The 18,344-nt window shown below is 48.2% G+C and overlaps 1 long non-coding RNA gene across 1 annotated transcript; it reads left to right on the forward strand.

Annotated features, from left to right (window-relative positions):
* Positions 1–9,780: 9,780 nt before the first annotated feature.
* LOC140682127 (uncharacterized) lies at positions 9,781–17,621 on the forward strand. The gene is made up of 3 exons (XR_012053382.1): positions 9,781–10,223; positions 12,569–12,663; positions 15,994–17,621. It is a non-coding gene; the product is annotated as an uncharacterized lncRNA (long non-coding RNA).
* Positions 17,622–18,344: the final 723 nt, after the last annotated feature.

Below are 18,344 nucleotides of genomic sequence, written 5' to 3' on the forward strand. Positions count from 1 at the left end.
ATCTCTACATCATTTTGTTCTACCATTATGGCTTGGTACTTAGGAATCTTTGTGAGGAAAGCCAGTGTCCGCCTTTTACTTCCAGCACTGCAGACACTGTATGGGACCCTAGCAGAGTCATCTTCCGGCCTAGGGTGAACTTGCATGCTTCTTTTCAGTCTTAGAGTCCTTTTCCCAGAATTGATCTCGTAACCCAGGTAGGTGACTGTTGGCTTTGCTATCTGAGCCTTTTTCTGAGGTACTCTATACCCTTGTAAACCCCAAAAAAAGTTCAGGAGGCTTACCATCTAATCCACACATGCCTCTTGGGTTCAGGTAGTTATCAGGAGGCTGTCTACATGCTTCAGCAGCTGTGCCTCCTCTGATGGAGCTTCCCAGGACTCTAGATCTCTTGCAGGTTGTTGTTCTCCGAATATCCTGGGGCTGTTGTTAAACTCTGGGGCAATACCATATATGTGAGCTGTGTCTTATGCCCACTCTTGGAATTCTCCCATTTGAAGGCAAAAATTTTCTGTCTGGCTTCATGGAGAGAGAGGCAAAAGAAGGCATCATTCAAATCTAAAATAGTAAACCAGGTTAGTTCTGGTGTCAAACATGTTAGCAAGGTGTATGGGTTTGCCATCACTGGGTGCAGATCAGGCTTTTATTGCCTGACACAAACTGGTTGCTATCCTTAACTTGCACAGGAGGTGCATTCTTTGCCCTCCCTGGTATGTTAGAGGCCCATACCCCAGGAAACACCTGATCCATTAATTTCATCCTTATTTTCAATTTTGGTCTCACTAATTGGCAAAATTAAGCTTAGTATGTCTACATATTGTTGATCCTTTACCTACAAAATAATCTTCCCATCTTTAAATGCGATCTTTTCTTCCAGCTGCTCTAAGAAATCCTTACCCCACAGTGCCATTGGAGAGCTGGGCATATACAAAAACCTATGAATATTTTGATGGTTTGCAAAAATATGCTTTTTCAGATTGGCCAGATGCCCCCTTACCATAACATAATCATCTGTTAGAGGCATCAAGGCTTTATTTAACACTGAGTATGTTGCCCCTGTGTCTACTAAAAATTCTGTTTTCTTAGTCCCTATTTTTCTACTCCATCCTAACTCTTTGTCTTAATTCTAAAGTCTTGGGGTATAAAAAAAATAGTCTGAGCACACTCAGGTTTATTTATTGCTGCTGGGTTTCTTAAATTAATTGAAATTCTCTTTTCCAATAATTCAAATACCCTATTACTTCTTTGCTTCTCGCGACCGGTTGCTACTAAAATCCTTATAGCTCTCTGAGTAGCTTTTGTTTCCTTAGAATAATACAAAGGACAAAGTGCCTGTCTTGGTCTCCGCCACCTAAACTCTGCTTTACAAAATCTCCGTCTTTTCCAGTTCTCTTCCCGCACAATCCAGTCTTCAATTAAAGCATTGTTTCCACTGACACTTTGCTGCCTTGCAAAAGGCTGTCCCTGTTACAGCAAAAACTCTGATATGCCCCCAAACACAGACACCCCCCCCCCCAAATTTCAAATTCATGAGAGTCAAGGCTTAAGTTGCTGCAAGAGGGGAATTCCTGGACTTCCTTTAATTCGTTTTACCACAGTTAAACATAAATCACCATACTGTAGTTTTTCTGCATAAAATGCTACACTTGTTGCAAACAAAATCCTAAAATCTCCACAAACACAACCATACAGTCCCGAGAATCAAATAACCACGATGCGGGGGAAGAACCACACAAATCCCCCCTACCTCAAATTCATGAAAGTCAACTATAACAAGCTGTCTCTATTACAGCTCTAACAGAGCAACTTTGCAAACTCCACAAGGAGAAGGATCACAAAGGCACCATGTTACAGCGTCCATCCCTTGCCTCCCAATTCTTGCAGACAAAGGATCGGTTAATATCCAAACACAAAGTGTTGACAAGAGACTGGTTATGCTCAAGCACCAGGTGTCACAGGGAATACAGCTCCCTTCAACTAGAAAGTTCACACACACAAACTCACCAGGAAAGGGGTATCTCCTGAAGTGCCCACTTTTTTCAACACAACACAGCATACAACACTTCAGCATCCATCCACATCAGCTTCCTCTGGCTTTCACACTATGAAAAATGCATATTATACAAATGGCTCTTCGCAAATATTAAAATTAATACTATATGTGTTATGTTAGAAAGTTATGCTGTATTAATCTCTTTTAAGTAGTGCTGTATTAAATATCGTTTTTAGGCTATAGCATAATATTAAAATAGAAACTATGTGATGCAAGATACTTTTAGTAACTAGCACGAGGAATGGAAAAGATAATCAAGAAATTATTCGCATTATCATATTTGGATAGAGATAAGAGCAACAAGACACCAAAATTTCAAGAAAATAATTATTTCCTCCTTATCAGGAAAGCCCAGACTTCGAGGAACCAAAGATTGATTTACAAGATGGGGGAGGAAGCTGAAATTAAGCAGAAACGCCCTAGTTTGAAAGGAATGTTTGAATCATGTATGAGATATATGAATATGCAATAGGCTATTGCTTTTAAGGGGTAATCCTTTGTTAGCAGAGTGTGCTTTGTGGCAGAGTGCAAGGCACCCGGACATCCGTAATTCTTTGCTTTTTATTTTCTCTTATTGTCCTAATTTTTATTACTATTTTCATTTCTATTAAACTTCTAAAATTTTAACACAAGTGAATGATGTTTTTCACAACTGGTGCCGTGACTTGGATCTAACACCTCAGAGGATTACGAGTGAGGGAGGTGGGCCCTGTCAAGTTTGGCAGCCTCGCTCTGATTCTTCTAGAGTGATCGGCAGACGCAGGTTCCTACCCGGTGGACAAAAAGAGACAATAAAACAAAGAAAAGGGAACAGGCTCCCTAAACCCACAGTAATTGGCCTCCTAAGATTAAGTGTAAGTATTTTTCGGGGGGGGCAGGTACCGAGGGGGCGGGGGGGGGGGGGGGGGATGAATGTGGGTGTGAATGAGAAGTGGGCTGATTATCCCAGACCTGCTAAGTGGCTGAGGAGTCTCTCACGCTGCACTTCTGTCTTTTCATGAGAAAAACGGCCAGTAAATAGAAAAAACAAGAGCTAAAAGGAATGAGAGAATCCCCCGGGGTAACTGGGACTGGATCTCAGGGAAGGAGTGGGAACCCTTGGAGAGAGGGAGTCGAGGGCTTTCCTGGCACAATCCACTGGGAAAGCATAATAAAAAGTGGGTGGGGGCTCTAAAAATTCTGCTGGGTTGAGGGATAAATATGCCCAAGTGCCGCTGTGCTAAGCTGAAGCCCCCTGGCTTCACGTGCCTGGCAGAGGCACAGTCAGCTGCGGGGTTACTCCCCTGTATCTCGAGGAGAGTCAGGGAGCGGCTAAGGCAGAAAGTTACACTGTCTGCCTTGTTTGGAGGAGAGGTGGCCTCCGAAGAGGTAATAAGGGAGAGGGAGTTGACTCAAGGCTGGGGAAACAGTATCAGTTTTAATCCAGGCTCCGGGGAGCTCGGAGCTAAAGAGTATCCAGCAGCCAAAAGTGGCCTCGAGGCTTTTGCTTGTAACAAGGGGAAGGGAACGCCCAGTGACCAATGGGGGGATTTGGGGGAGTGGAAGGTGAAAGGATAGACAAATACAAAAACCAATGGGGGAAATCAAGGGAGGGACCCCGGGCCCTCATCCAATCCCTCGACGCCCAGGGTAGAAGATTCTGGAAGAATGGGATGGGGAGCCGAGTGATGGACAAGGTAGCAGGGAGGGGAGTGGGAAGTGACTAAGCATTTTCAGGGAGATTGGCACTGAGGGAACAGCGGGAAAACACAGGGTGGAAACATTGGGAGAAAATGGGGGGTGGAGGAGCAAACCATTACAGAACTGTTACAGAAACATAGAAACACAATACCAACTTCACCAACCAGAACTAAGATCATGAACACTTTCTGTCACCCCATTATAGCTTTATTAATTTTAGTTACTATAAGTTTAATAATGTCTATTTTAAGACTTATGTAGAATTAGAGGATGTTAAAATGCGTAAGCATTCTAACTTCACTCTCCAGAACCCATAGAATTGTGCTAAAAGAGAACTGTCATGATAGTAAATCAGAATTTAAATCAAGGCCCCTGTATCAAAAGAATTTACTGTATTTTTAAGGAAAGGGGGGACTGAAATAGAGATTTTTGGAGTTCACTTAAGTTAACAAAATGAATTGAGCATTTATATTCCAGCTTGTAGAGTTACGTGTTAAGTTTAACCTTTTACTTAAGAAACCTCTGCCATGGTACAAAGGGCATAAGAAAATGCAAATTTCTGAAGCTCCTTCCATAAAGAACAATGCCTAGGGATGCAAAGAACCCAGATAAAGAAGCTCCCCTGTCTCCAAGCCTATCAAGACTGACAGACTACTCAGATAAGCACCAAAGGACCAAAAGCGCATGCGCAAAGAGAGATGTTCAAAAGTTCAACCATGAAGAAGACCAGGATCTTCAGTCTCAAAACACCACCAGAGACCCCCGCAAGACCACCACAGCAAATCACGCATGCCTAGAAGGCCTGGATGAGGGATTGTAGGAGAATAAAAATCTTTAAAATATCAGAAACCCCCGAGACAAAGCAAGAAAAGAAAAAGGGGGAAAGAAAAGGGCTGGGAGCAAGAGGGAAAAAAAAAAGAAAAAGTTTGGGATCCCTTACATGTATTGCCTCCGCCATTTCCGCTTGCTCCCCCACCGTTTGCAGCTGCACCACTCAATCTAGCCCCTCTGCCGGCTCCGACCCCGCTGGTGAATTTGTCTGCCCCAGTTCCAGCCACCTGGCCCATGGCCACTCCACTGGCTGTGTGGGGGGGTCCCGCCTGCCACGTGGTTTGTGGTCACTGTTATGAACAAAACAGCCTTGCTGGGACACTTGGGCTTGAGCTAACTACTGACACTGAAATGTTAATTAGATAATTGCTTCTGGGAATCACCTACACCCCCACCCACACTGCCATTCTAGGACTGGGATGCAAATAGAGGAGCCTGTGGAATCATGGGAGGGGGCTTTGGGGATGAAAACACCCCTAAATGGAAGGCTGGGCACAGTGGAGGGGCCTGGATAGGTGCACTGGTTGGGGAAAAGGGAACCACATCCCTAGTCTATGTCTAACTTGTCACCATAGCCTCCAGAGGACTAGACTGGACTGGGCTGTGGGAAGCAGGAACAAAGGAGCAGCTCTTCCTGGTGTTACCAGGAGGAAAGGAGAGGGGACAGCGGCTGCTGGATTTAGGCAGCAGGCTCTGCACATCCCCTCACCCTTTGGCTACCAATGTGACAGGAGGAAAGGAGAGAGGACGGTCTGCTGATCGGGACTTCAGCAACAGACTGCACACCTCTTCACCTCCGGCTACCAGTGTGCCATGAAGACTTCAGGGAAAGACTCTGCATGCCTTCTCCTCCTTCGGCTACTGGAAAAAAGCTACAACAGCAGGGACGAGCTCCATGTCGAGCCCCCTGCCCAGCTGATCTTTTTAATAAAAAGCTGAACATTAATAAAGGCATAAACCCTGTTCATTACAATTTTGAGGGCTCGGTTGGGGATAGCCACACCCGAAGAGGACCCCCGGACAGCTGGACAGCTCAACCACCTGCTTCAAGGGACCCTCGGGATTTGCTGGCTACCTCCGGACCCTAGGATCAGCGTGAGACGAGCAACGGACCCTAGGATCAGCGTGAGACGAGCAACGTGGAGGAGCAACGCGGAGGGACAATGGATTGGTGAGAAAACCCAGGAGACGAGTGAGTGAGTGTGTGAGGGGGGCTGGCACCTGGGACCCCCGTAGTGAGAGGGACCCGCTAGTACCGCGTTTCTGGAATCCTGAGAAGGGGCCGGCCGGGAATAGGGGGAAGCAAGTGGAACAGAGGAGTGACTGAGGACTCTCCTTAGAGGTAAAGGCCCTCTTGTGGGCATGTGGAGATTCTCTAGGAATAAAGTAAGTCCCTGGCAATTAGGGCAAGGAGATTGTCCACAGCAGGGCAGGTGGGATGCCCCTGGCAGGTGGGGATGGATGTCCTGGCAGGCAGAAGTGGCAAGTCCCACCAGGAATGGGGATGTTCTGGCAGGCAGGGCATCTTCTGGCAAGCTGGGGGCAGGTCCTGGCAGGCAGAGAGCATGTCCTGGCAGGCAGGGGGCATATCCTGGAAGGCAGGATCATGTCCTGTCAGGCAGGGCATGTTCTGGCAGGCAGGGGGCAGGTCCTGGCAGGACGGGGACATGTTCTGGTAGGCAGGGGGCATGTCCTGGCAGGCAGGGGGCATGTCCTGGCAGGCAGAGTAAGTAAGCAAGTAAAGAAGTGGGTAGAAAGGCAAGCAGGCTAAGCCTAGTAGGAGTCAGGCGAGGGGAATTTGGAGGGAGTTCGAGGGTAAGGCTCGGCAGGAAGCCTAGTAGGAGAGTCAGGCGAGGGGAGGCTTGGCCGGAGTTCGAGGGTAAGGCTCGGCAGGACATTCGACCTTACCTTGGCAGGGAGACCAAGCTTCCTAAGACTAGTAAGAAGGTTGAGCCAAAGGCCAAGTATAAATTATGGTGAGACTTAGCAGGGGTCCAAGCCTAGAAAGTCCAGCAAGAAGTCCAAAAATCTTAGGCCAAAGAACAAGAGAACAGAAAACAATGGATGTCAGTGTGATTAGTAGCTATCCTGGCCAAGAGACAGTTTAAAGTGTCCAGAAAGTAGTACCAAAAGTGGGAGTTTAGCTAAAAGAGATTAAGTTCAGTCAAGAGATTTAAAATACTAAGTTGTGAAAAAAAGCCAGATGAACTTTAGTTGCATATCTGTATATTCCATTTTAGAGGGAGGAACCATTTAAAGTATATTTTTTTATTTTCTTTTTGAAGCCTGAAAATGGTAAGAGGTTATAGAAAACAAGCGATCCTTCAAAAGAAAAAGCAAAGAGAATTCCCCCTAACAGCCCCTTAAGGCAATTGTTAGACCAATGGGATTCTTTGGAGACCACAAAGGGTCTAGACAAGAGTACAGAAGTAAGGCCGAAGTTAAAATTACAGGGAGAGTGGCCATGGTATGGAACCCGAAATCAGTAGATGTGTAACCAGTTAAACCAACACCTAGAAGCTCTAAGAGTATATTTAAAGAGGAAAGAAGAAAAAGCTAAAAACTAAAGCTAGAATTATGGTCGTAGTTGTTTGAGATCACCAGCACTGCCATCTAAGTCAAGTTAGAATAGACCAGGGACATTACCAAAAAAAAAAAAAAAAAAAAAAAAAAGAAACCAACCAGCACCATCATATGAAACAAATAAGAACTTTAATAAGTTCAAGAAACCTGAGGCTTCACAAAGCAACAGGAGGTTGATCTGATCTTTCCTCAAAACAAGGGGGAAAATTTATAAAGGATAAAAAACAAAAAGAGTGGGACGAAGAGATTTGTTTATTCCCACTACGAGAACGTGCAATGGGAGGAGGTGGAACTGAGTTTATAAAAGCCCCTTTGACTTCTTCTGAAGTCATAAATTTTAAAAAGGAAATTAAAGGATTACTAGAAGATCCCATAGGCAACGCTGAGCAATTAGACCAATTCTTAGGTCTGAACACTTATGCTTGGGAAGAGATGCAATCTATAATGAAAATAGTTTTTTTCTCAGGAAGAAAGGCAATTGATCAGGGCTGCTGGAATAAAACTTTGGAAAAGGGAAAATCAGCAGGGCCTCCCAGGAAGTCAGAAAATGCCAATAGCGACTCCTAATGGGATCAAAATGATGAGCAGGGGAGGTGTCACGATCCGCTTATAGCGGGGTGTCGTGATGGTTTGTTAGCCGATCCCAAAGTGGAAAAAACAAACAGCAGGGGACTATCAGTTTAATCACAACAGATGCACCTTTATTAGGGGCCAAAACAAAAAATGCAATAGTGGGGTCAGAAAAGAAATAAAAAGGAGAGAGAGAGAGAGAGAAGGGGGGGATGGGAATAGCTACCAACACAGGCGAGGTCCTCACTGGTCCGGATGATGGGGATCTGTCTTGTTGTGTTGGGGAGAGTCTCCAAAGTCCTATCTAACCCAGGGGTCCAGTTATAGTCCACAGAGGGAAAAGGGGGGAACATGCAGAACAATGAGAGTCTATTGAAATTGCTATGGGGAGAACAGGTGTATCTACAGAAAATCATCCAGGCAGAACAAACACAATGAAGAATAAGTCCATTGAAGTTACTGGAGAAGAACAGGTCATGTCATTCCCCTCCCCCCCTCCCCCCCACTCTCTGTGGTAGAGGTCTCAGTCTCAGTCATTGGGGAGAAGGTTCTTGATCTCCATCTGTCACGGTGGTAACGAGGCAGATGAGGGGTCTTCAGTAGAATTTAGATGGGAGATGTCTTGTTGGTTCCTGGGGCAGGCATCAGCTTGTTCAGGAGACACTTGCAGATGCAACTGGAAGTGGGGGTTGTACCAGAAGAGGAGAGAGCGATGGACTTACTTTTAGAGATAAACTAGTTGTGTGCACACCTTGTGTGGTCCAAAGTGTGTTAAATCAGAAGAAAAAAAATGGGAAAAAAAAAAAAAGGAAAAAATAAAGAAAAAAATAAGAAAATGAGAGGTTGAAATAGAAGAAGGGTCGTTAACAGACTCTAGGATGTTGGAATGTGGACTAATGATATCTTAGTTCTGGAGGAGGACCGGAGTTTGAATACAATTTCTGCATGAAAGGCAGGGAGGTGCCTTAACACATGGTTGTTTAAAGGTTGTGCAATGCCAAACTGGGGTCCGGGAAGATTTAGCAGAACAAGCCCTCCTTGAAGGGAAAGGAAAATAAGACATCTCCCATCTAAATTCTAGTTTCTCCCTCAATTACCACATCTTTAATGATAGGAACTGTAAAACTCTCCTCTTTTCCCCCTGTTACCTTTACAGTGTCTTTACTTACACTATAACCTTTTGTTATATTTAATAGGCAGGTTCTTTCTGCCTCTGTGTCTTCCATAAATTCTAATTTTTCTTCTTGGGGACCCACTTTTAAAGTTATCACAGGCTGCAGATGGTATTTGTACCCCAGAAAATAGAGCCTATGACTTTCCCTATTCCTCCTCTGGGCCCATCTTTCAGAAGATTTTCAGATCCTTTATCCAATCAGGGCTATTTCTTCTATAATGTCCTTCGACCCCACAGTAAAAACAGATATTTCTAGAATGCTCCTGAGATTGGGTTTGTAATGGGGTTCTGTTCTTTTCGTTTCCCCTGTCTCTCTCTATGACCTTCATGTCTAGGAGTGGTGCCTGGGTGTTGGGGTGTGTTTTAAGTTTCCCCCCAGTTATGGTTGCTCCCTCACCCCCTCTTTTTGTAAAATGGTCCAGCCTCCCTTCTCCTCCCCCCTCTGTCTGCCTGTCATTCCTCCCTCCACCCAGTTCATTGTATTCCTGCTGAGTTATCCCTCCCAACCCCACCCTGGAGCCTGCCTGTCTCTCAGAGACCTCTCCCTTCCACCTAGAAAGTTCCATCCAGGGCTTCGAGTGATAAGCTTGATCTCCGGGGTCCCCTCCCTCCCTCCTACCTCGTTGGAAGTTTCCCCTGCGTGTCACCCCTGTTACCACCCCCGGGTGTTATCCCATTGGTTGGCTGCTGTTTCCTCCCTTTGTTACCACCCCCCTTTAACAAGCAGGGCACACGGTGCCCATCGCCTTTTGGTGCTTATCTTCTTCGAGCCAATAAACTCGGAACACAGCTACCCCCAGAAGGACGGCTGCTTGCTTTTGTCAGAGTCGCTCTGCATGTCTTTCAGTCTGGTGGCTTCGTCTTCCCACTGGCCATACCTCGTGCCCACAGCGGCACACGAGAGTGGCGTTTGCTGCTGAAGTGCAAAAGGTACTGCACTTGCCGAGACTTGGGAACCCAGCAACAGCCCTAGTGGCTCAGCAGTAGAATTCCTGCCTGCCACGCCAGCAGCCTGGGTTTAATTCCCGGCAGGGGCACTAGTGATAGCTGAGACTTGGGAAGGCACAGTGACAGCTTCGCAACCACTGGGGGCGCTGAGAAGACCTCCAAACCCCGTAGAGAAAACCTGCGGAGCCGTTGGTTTGGATTTTTTTTTCCCTGACGCCAGTTTGCACGAGGTCTCTGGATGTTAAGCTAACCTCAGTGGGAACAGACCTAGTTTTTTAGGTGGCGCTCCTGGGGGACGGGAGAGGCAACTTCTTCGGTTCCCGCCAGGAGTCTCACCCAGACAAAACCCCTGCCTCAGAGTTTTCGTTGGTCCCACGGAATTGGGTAAGTAGGAAAATTCCTACATCTTTTCTTCTTTTCTCCCTTTTCTGGGTTTTGAACAATGGGAGTTATTCCTCCTTTGTTCTGGAGGGGGGGGGGGCGGTGGGGGGAAGCTTTGGGATCTTTGTTTTTCTTTCTGCATTTTCACTTTCTGAGGTGGGATTTGAACTGCTCAGCAGCTTTTTACAACTATGGGTGCTAAGCTCTCTGCCGAGCAGAAAGGAGTCTATCTCCAAATTGTTGGTATCCTTGTTGAAGGGGGGGTTCAGTTAAAGAGGGGCAAGTTAAATATCTAATAAAATGGCTTTTCCTCCATTTCCCCAAAATTACCACCCCCAAAAAAGTAACAGACGTTCACTTTTGGGATTCGGTGGGACAAAAATTAACAATTCTCGGGAAGAAAGGGAGTGGTACAATTTCTAAAATTACATTTTGGAGTCTACAGATTTGGACTATTCTGAATTCTAAACAAAGGGCGGAGAAAGAGTCATTTTCGAACAGATTTTCCCCAGTTCTTTCCTCTCCTAGTCCTCTTCCCTCCTCTGTTAGCCTTAGAGCTGGGACTCTGCCGGGAGCAAACCGCAATTTTGCGCAGGGTTGCTATCGTCTCCCCGGCTCTCCGCAGAACCCCAGATCCCCCCGCCTGGGGAGTTGTGGCCAGACTCCTCAGGACCTTTCCAGTCCCCAACTCTCCCAAAAATGTACAGTCCCATCCCGAGAACCCTCAGTTTGAGTTAATATCCCCGATTCCCCTGATCATCAAATGGCGGGCACCACATGAATTTTCCCATCACTTGTTCTTCTCCTCCCCAGAATCCCTTTCTCTCCTCCTCCAACCCCTTCCGGTCCTCCAGCCCTTCCCCAGGTGTTAACTCCTCCCTCTCCTTTGTTCCTCCTCCCTTCAATCCCTCCCCTAGCCACGCCCCGAATTCCCACGCCCTTAACCACTCCCCTTGCCACTCCCTCCAGGCAGTGCTCCCCTCTTCCAATGGGCCCACCCACCTCCCTGGCCCCTCCCACCTCCCTGGCCCCTCCCATCCGGGGTTAGTTTCCAGTTCCCACGGTCCTCTTTCCGATTCCCATGATGGGGGGGCTGGGGAAGAGGGGCCTGGGGACAGAAATGGCTCCCAAGTAATACCAATATCAACAACAATCCCTGATAATGGCCATGGAAATCCCACACTAACTTTACTTGCAGCACCTGTCACCTATATCCCACATGCTGAAGGCGGTGCCCACGCCCAGTGGACCCCACTGCCTTTTCAGGTTACCAAGGAATTATGTAGGGCACAGCGGGAGTTCACTCAGGAGAGCGAGTGTTTCTGGGGGATGCTCAGGGCCACGTTATTCACCAACCTCACCCCTGTGGATCTCTGCCAACTCTTCTCCTGCCTGCTGACTTCTACGGAGTTCCTGCGGTGGGAGACAGAGTGGAGGAAGGAGGTCCAGGGCTCCCTGTTCCATCTTTGGGAGAACCCGGCCACCGCTAAGGATGTAGGGGGAGGGATGCTCTCCGTTGACCACCTCTGCGGTCAAGCAGAGTTTGCCGATGGAGCGCGGCAGGCCGCTGAAATCCCCTGAGTGGCATTGTGAGAAATGGTGAGGGCTGCCAAAAAAGGCATTGTTTAATTTGAAACCAAAGGGACAGGTACTAAATTACCTGAAAATCATGCAGTCCCCCAGGGAACCTTTTCTAGACTATGCTGAGAGGCTCCGCAGGTCAGTTGAGCTGCAAATTAAGGACGAGAAGGCGGGACAAGAGGTGCTGAAAGAGATCGCAGGGGTCAGTGCCAACTCGCAATGTAAAACAGCGATACTGAGCCTCCCAATGGAACCCAAGCCGACCATCCAGGACATGTTAGAAGCCTGCGAGAAAAAGGTAGACCTTGCAGCAGTAGAAGAGCCATCCACAGGGGGACCTGCGCCAAAAACAGGAACAACTAAACGAGCCTACGCTGCCAACGCCAGGATGCCTCCACCACATCTTCGTCTTGCACTGCCACCACGTAACCAATGACCATCAGCGGACCGATGCTATTTGTGTGGGACCCCAGGACATTGTGTGGGAAATTGCCCACTCAAGAACCAATCCCACCAATTTAAAAAGGAGCAGGGCAGGGCCCAGGGACCTTCAAAAAACTAACTTACGAGCGCAGCCCTTCCCTGCACTCAGACATAAATTCGGTGGGTCACAGAACATCTCAGGGAGGGGGGGTTGGACAGACGCCCACATTGGACTTGCAAAATACCGGATTTGACGCTTTTCCATCTAATATGACGCGCACTTGTTACGAACAAATACACCGCAGACCCATCTTAACCACCTTGTCGAATTTTTCCCCTTTCAGGCTCCAGCTGATGGAACCCCTCCATCTTCGGGACATGGACCATCATCTTATTTCCGTCGCCCCAGAGGGTTCAGGTACCTGGAGTCAGCTGTGATGTAAGTACATCGTTGTTGGGGACACCAAGTTCACAGCCCAGGAGATCACAGTATTGCCCGGGTTAGTAACATCAGACCTAGGGCAATTCGTGCTTCCCCTGTATTGTGTTCGCCCACCGGTGTTTCTTCCTAAGGGTCAAATAGTTGCCCAAGCCATCCCGGTCCCTGAGCCACTTTGGGACCGGGAGCAGGTGGGTGACCTTCGCCAAGAGCTTATACCATCTATTTACTGGGCACAGGCCCTTGGGGAGAACAAGCCCAAAATAGCTTGTGGACTTCATCTTCGCGGGGAACGGAAAACAATGCAGGGGCTCCTGGACACGGCGGCAGATGTAACGATCATTCCCACTCGGGAATGGCCGTCACATTGGGAGCTGCAAAGCGTGGCTGGTCGCGTACAAGGTATAGGGGGAATTCAACTGGCAAAACAATCAAGGTGCGTTGTACAAACTGAGGGGCCAGATGGGCAATTGGCCTCTATATGTCCATTTGTTTTGGACTTTACGGAACCCCTGTGGGGGAGAGACCTGATGGCCCAGTGGGGAGCAAAAATTGACATTCCAAAGCCCCTCCAGCTTTTTCGGGCAGCAGTCACTGAGAAGCGCCCCACCCAGAAACTGAATTGGCTGACTGACAAACCAGTTTGGGTGGAACAGTGGCCGCTCAGCAAACAAAAATTAGAGGCGCTTGAGGGGCTCGTGAACGAGCAGCTTGCTAAAGGGAACATCGTGGAGACCACGTCCCCATGGAACTCCCCTGTCTTTGTAATCAAAAAACCCAACAAAGACAAATGGCGCCTCCTTCATGACCTCAGCAAAATAAATAAAGTCATTGAAGATATGGGGTCTCTCCAACCAGGGATGCCGTCCCCTACAATGCTCCCCCAAAATTGGTATCTGGCTGTAATTGGCATTAGAGATTACTTTTTTTCAAATTCCCCTACACCCTGACGATGCCCCGCGGTTTGCCTTCTCGGTTGCAACCATCAACTGAGAAGCCCCAAGGAAAAGGTACCACTGGAGGGTTTTGCCCCAGGCCATGAAAAACAGCCCAGTTATTTGCCAGTGGTACGTCTCTTCCTTGCTGTCCCCTGTCCATGTAGCTGTAGGAGACGCCATCATCTTACACTACATGGACGACATTTTGGTGTGCGCCCCCACTGATGATCTGCTTGCCTATGTGCTTGAACTGAGAACAGATGCGTTGATTGCCGCAGGGTTCGAGCTCCAGACCGAGAAGATTCCAAGGATGCCACCTTGGAAATACTTGGGGCTGCAGATGACATCGAGGACCATTGTTCCTCAGAAATTGGAAATTCGAAATTCTGTCCGGACCTTAGCGGATCTCCAACGACTGTGTGGGTCTTTGAACTGGGTAAGACCGTGGCTAGGTATTTCTACCGAAGACCTAGCCCCCCTCTTCAATTTATTGAAAAGGGGAGAGGGGCCTAGTTCCCCAAGGACCCTTACTCCAGAGGCGGAGGAGGTGCTGGAAAAGGTACAGAAATACATGTCTGCCAGGCAGGCCCACCGCTACCAACTGGGCCTGCCCTTTAGTTTCATCATCTTAGGAAAACTGCCACACCTCCATGGGGTGATTTTTCAGTGAAACAATAGGATCAAGGGAGAGGACCAGGGCGAGAGGGACCCTCTCTTAATAATAGAGTGGGTCTTCCTCAGCCATCATAGGTCCAAAAGGATGACATTGCCACAAGAACTGATGGCTGACCTGATTCGGAAAGCGCGACTGCGCATCAAGGAATTGGCAGGGTGCGACTTCAACACCATTCACGTCCCCCTGACATTGACCATTGGCCAAATTACAAAAGCAATGCTAGAGCACCTACTCCAAGAAAATGAGTCCCTGCAGTTTGCATTGGACAGTTACACCGGCAAAATTTCAATTCATCAGCCAGCCCATAAATTTTTCAATTCGGAAGTCCAATTTTCATTATCATTAAAAAGGCTCTAAAGCAGGTCATCTCTAAAAGCTCTGACAGTTTTCACTGACGCGTCCGGAGCATCCCACAAGTCAGTCATGACTTGGAGGGATCCTCAAACTCAGCGGTGGGAGGCAGACATTGCCGAGGTGGAAGGATCACCTCAAGTAGCTGAGTTGGCCACTGTCGTCAGGGCCTTTGAGAGGTTCCAGGAGCCCTTCAATTTGGTTACAGATTCAGCATATGTAGCCGGTGTGGTGTCCAGGGCAGAGAATGTAGTACTGCAGGAGGTGTCCAACACTGCCTTATATGAGTTGCTCTCAAGATTAGTAGTTCTTGTCTCCCACCGAGAGCAACAGTTTTATGTAATGCATGTCAGGTTGCACACCAACCTGCCGGGGTTTATCGCCGAGGGCAGTCGAAGAGCTGATGCCCTGGTCGCCCCAGTACACATGGCACCACTCCCTGACAAATTCGAACAGGCCAAGGTCAGCCATCTCAAGTTCCATCAGAATGCGCCTGGCCTGTTCCGGCAATTCCAACTTACCCGTGACCAGGCCAAGGCCATTGTGGCCACATGCCCCCAGTGCCAAAATTATCATATGCCTGTGCTTAGCGCCGGAGATAACCCCCGAGGACTCAGAAGCTGCGAGGTATGGCAGATGGATGTGACCAAGGTTCCTGAGTTTGGCAGACTGAAGGACGTACACGTCTCTGTAGATACCTATTCTGGCGCAGTCTACACCTCTGCCCACGCAGGGGAGAAGGCAAAGGACATCATCAACCACCTTGTCCAAGTATTTTCCGTGTTGGGGTTTCCTAAGGTTTTAAAAACATACAATGCCCCAGCGTATGGCTCCAAGGAGATCAGGAGCTTCCTGCAGCAATGGGGAGTGGAACACATGACTGGCATCCCCCACTCCCCGACAGGTCAAGCCATAGTTGAGAGGACCCACCAGAGTCTGAAGAAAATTCTAACCCATCAACGAGTGACGATGAAGGTGGAATCCCCTCTTGTCCAGCTGGCCCAGGCATTATTTACACACAACTTCTTGAACTGTGCATTTGAAAACCTAAACCCTCCCATTACTAGACATTTAAAAAGTAACCCGCAGCTGGAGCTGAAAGAGAAACCCCCGGTCCGAATAAAAGATCCTGAGACCTGGCAAGTGCAAGGACCTTTCGAACTGATCACATGGGGGCGGGGGTATGCCTGTGTAGCCACCCCCTCTGGTCTAAGGTGGGTCCCTGCAAAATGGGTGTGCCCATACATTCCTAAACCAGTCCAAGCCAAACCTGTACAACAGGTGAAGGACATCTGTTGGAGGAGAAGGCAGACTCATTCTATTTAAGTTACAACTGTTAATCCTCTTCTAATCTTTATTTTGCAGCCTCAACTCGAGACCCAAAAGACATTATGAACTCCGCACATCTAGTCATCTTACTGTGCCTCGCCGTCCCCAGCTGCTCCTGGATTGTTCCCCAACCAACAAAAAATGTCTGGAAGACGCTGGCGCAAGCCCTGGGACAAGACCACATCTGTCTGTCCACCTCCTCTGCTGCCGACCCCTTCCTCTCCTGCCTTGTGGGGATCCCATATAAGCTGGATGAGTTTCCTTTTACGTTTCCCAAACCCACTACTTCTCCCATCAGGAGAGCCCGCTCCTTCATCGTTCGCCAGCTGGACGCGTGGAGGAGTTGGGTCAAACTGTTTCCCCCTATGGATAAGGAACCCCAAGAGCTTGATTTATTAGGTTCCTCCCCTGCGTCTACCTGTGTTCACTTTGCTGTTACCCCCGATCTTCAGGCCCGGCCAAACATTGAAATCAAACAGTACATTCCAGAATATACCGCAAAGGAATTGTGTCAGCAGGTCATCCAAATCCCCATGTTTTCCACCCCTGATAATAAACCTCACTCCCTACCCAAAGGCACCTTCCTAATTTGCGGCACCCGGGCCTGGGCTGGCATCCCCCCCCCCCACCTTATCGGAGGCCCTTGTACTTTTGGCCAGTTGAGCCCGTTCACGCCGAACCAAACCCAAATTTCCCATTGGAAGAAGCTAAACAAAACTTATCATTTGGCAAGCTTTAAAAGAAATACTGAACTCACCAATCTGGATGAAAATTGCAACTCTGAAATTATTCATTGGTCTAAACCAAAAGGTGTTGCTACCATTACTTTTTTACCTTGGGTGGCAATAGCCCATGCCTTCAGGGAATTGGCTGGCCTGGAGTGCTGGGTGGCGAAGCAGGCAAATGTTACAGCAACTGCGCTTGCCGGCCTCCTATCAGATGAGGAAGTAAAAAGGCAGGCAACACTACAGAATTGGGCAGCCATTGACCTTCTTCTTTTACTTCAAGATCATTCATGCGAGGAGTTAGAGGGCTTGTGCTGCATGAATTTAACATCCAAGGCTGGGGACGCCCAGAAAGCCATCGATACAATGAGGAGCATGATTAAGGACATAAAAAAAGAAACTGGGGACTGGCTGAGTGACCTTTTCAGAAATTGGGGTGTCTCGGGTTGTGAAACTTCCATCATTTGTTCTAGTTTGTTAATTTTGTTTGTTCTTGTCCTAGCACTTATTATTTTCGGAATTCTGAGACGGGTGGTGTCCAGCCTTATCAACCAAGCACTGGCCATCCACATTGCAAACCCGGCTGCCTTCCTCTCTGCCCATGAGTCCAGTGCCAAGCCCGAGCCAGAAAATGGACATTGGAAAGAGATGGCACCTACCTACCAGCCGGGGTTCGCCGATACCTACCTGGACTTGGAATTCCTCCCCCGGACTAAATAAAATTTGTTTTGAAAGACTTTTTCATCAGATTTTGGTTTTTGTTTAAAAAAAAATAAGGGGAAGTTGTTGGGGTGTGTTTTAAGGTTCCCCCCAGTTATGGTTGCTCCCTCACCCCCTCTTTTTGTAAAATGGTCCAGCCTCCCTTCTCCTCCCCCCTCTGTCTGCCTGTCATTCCTCCCTCCACCCAGTTCATTGTATTCCTGCTGAGTTATCCCTCCCAACCCCACCCTGGAGCCTGCCTGTCTCTCAGAGACCTCTCCCTTCCACCTAGAAAGTTCCATCCAGGGCTTCGAGTGATAAGCTTGATCTCCGGGGTCCCCTCCCTCCCTCCTACCTCGTTGGAAGTTTCCCCTGCGTGTCACCCCTGTTACCACCCCTGGGTGTTATCCCATTGGTTGGCTGCTGTTTCCTCCCCTTGTTACCACCCCCCTTTAACAAGCAGGGCACACGGTGCCCATCGCCTTTTGGAGCTTATCTTCTTCGAGCCAATAAACTTGGAACACAGATACCCCCAGAAGGACGGCTGCTTGCTTTTGTCAGAGTCGCTCTGCATGTCTTTCAGTCTGGTGGCTTCGTCTTCCCACTGGCCATACCTTGTGCCCACAGCAGCACACGAGAGCGGCGTTTGCTGCTGAAGTGCAAAAGGTACTGCACTTGCCGAGACTTGGGAACCCAGTAACAGCCCTAGTGGCTCTGCAGTAGAATTCCTGCCTGCCACGCCAGCAGCCTGGGTTTAATTCCCGGCAGGGGCACTAGTGATAGCTGAGACTTGGGAAGGCACATTGACGCCTGGGGGTTTTAGATTACTCTGGAAATTACTTTCTCGCATAGTGGTTACCATAATTTTTGCTTTCACTTTAGCTTTTTCTTCATCTCTCCAGACATAAATCTTTTGAGCCTCCTTTAATAAATCATCCAGTGATCTATTGTGCCAGTCTTCCA

This window comes from Taeniopygia guttata, chromosome W, assembly GCF_048771995.1.
Source record: "Taeniopygia guttata chromosome W, bTaeGut7.mat, whole genome shotgun sequence".
Taxonomy (NCBI): domain Eukaryota; kingdom Metazoa; phylum Chordata; class Aves; order Passeriformes; family Estrildidae; genus Taeniopygia; species Taeniopygia guttata.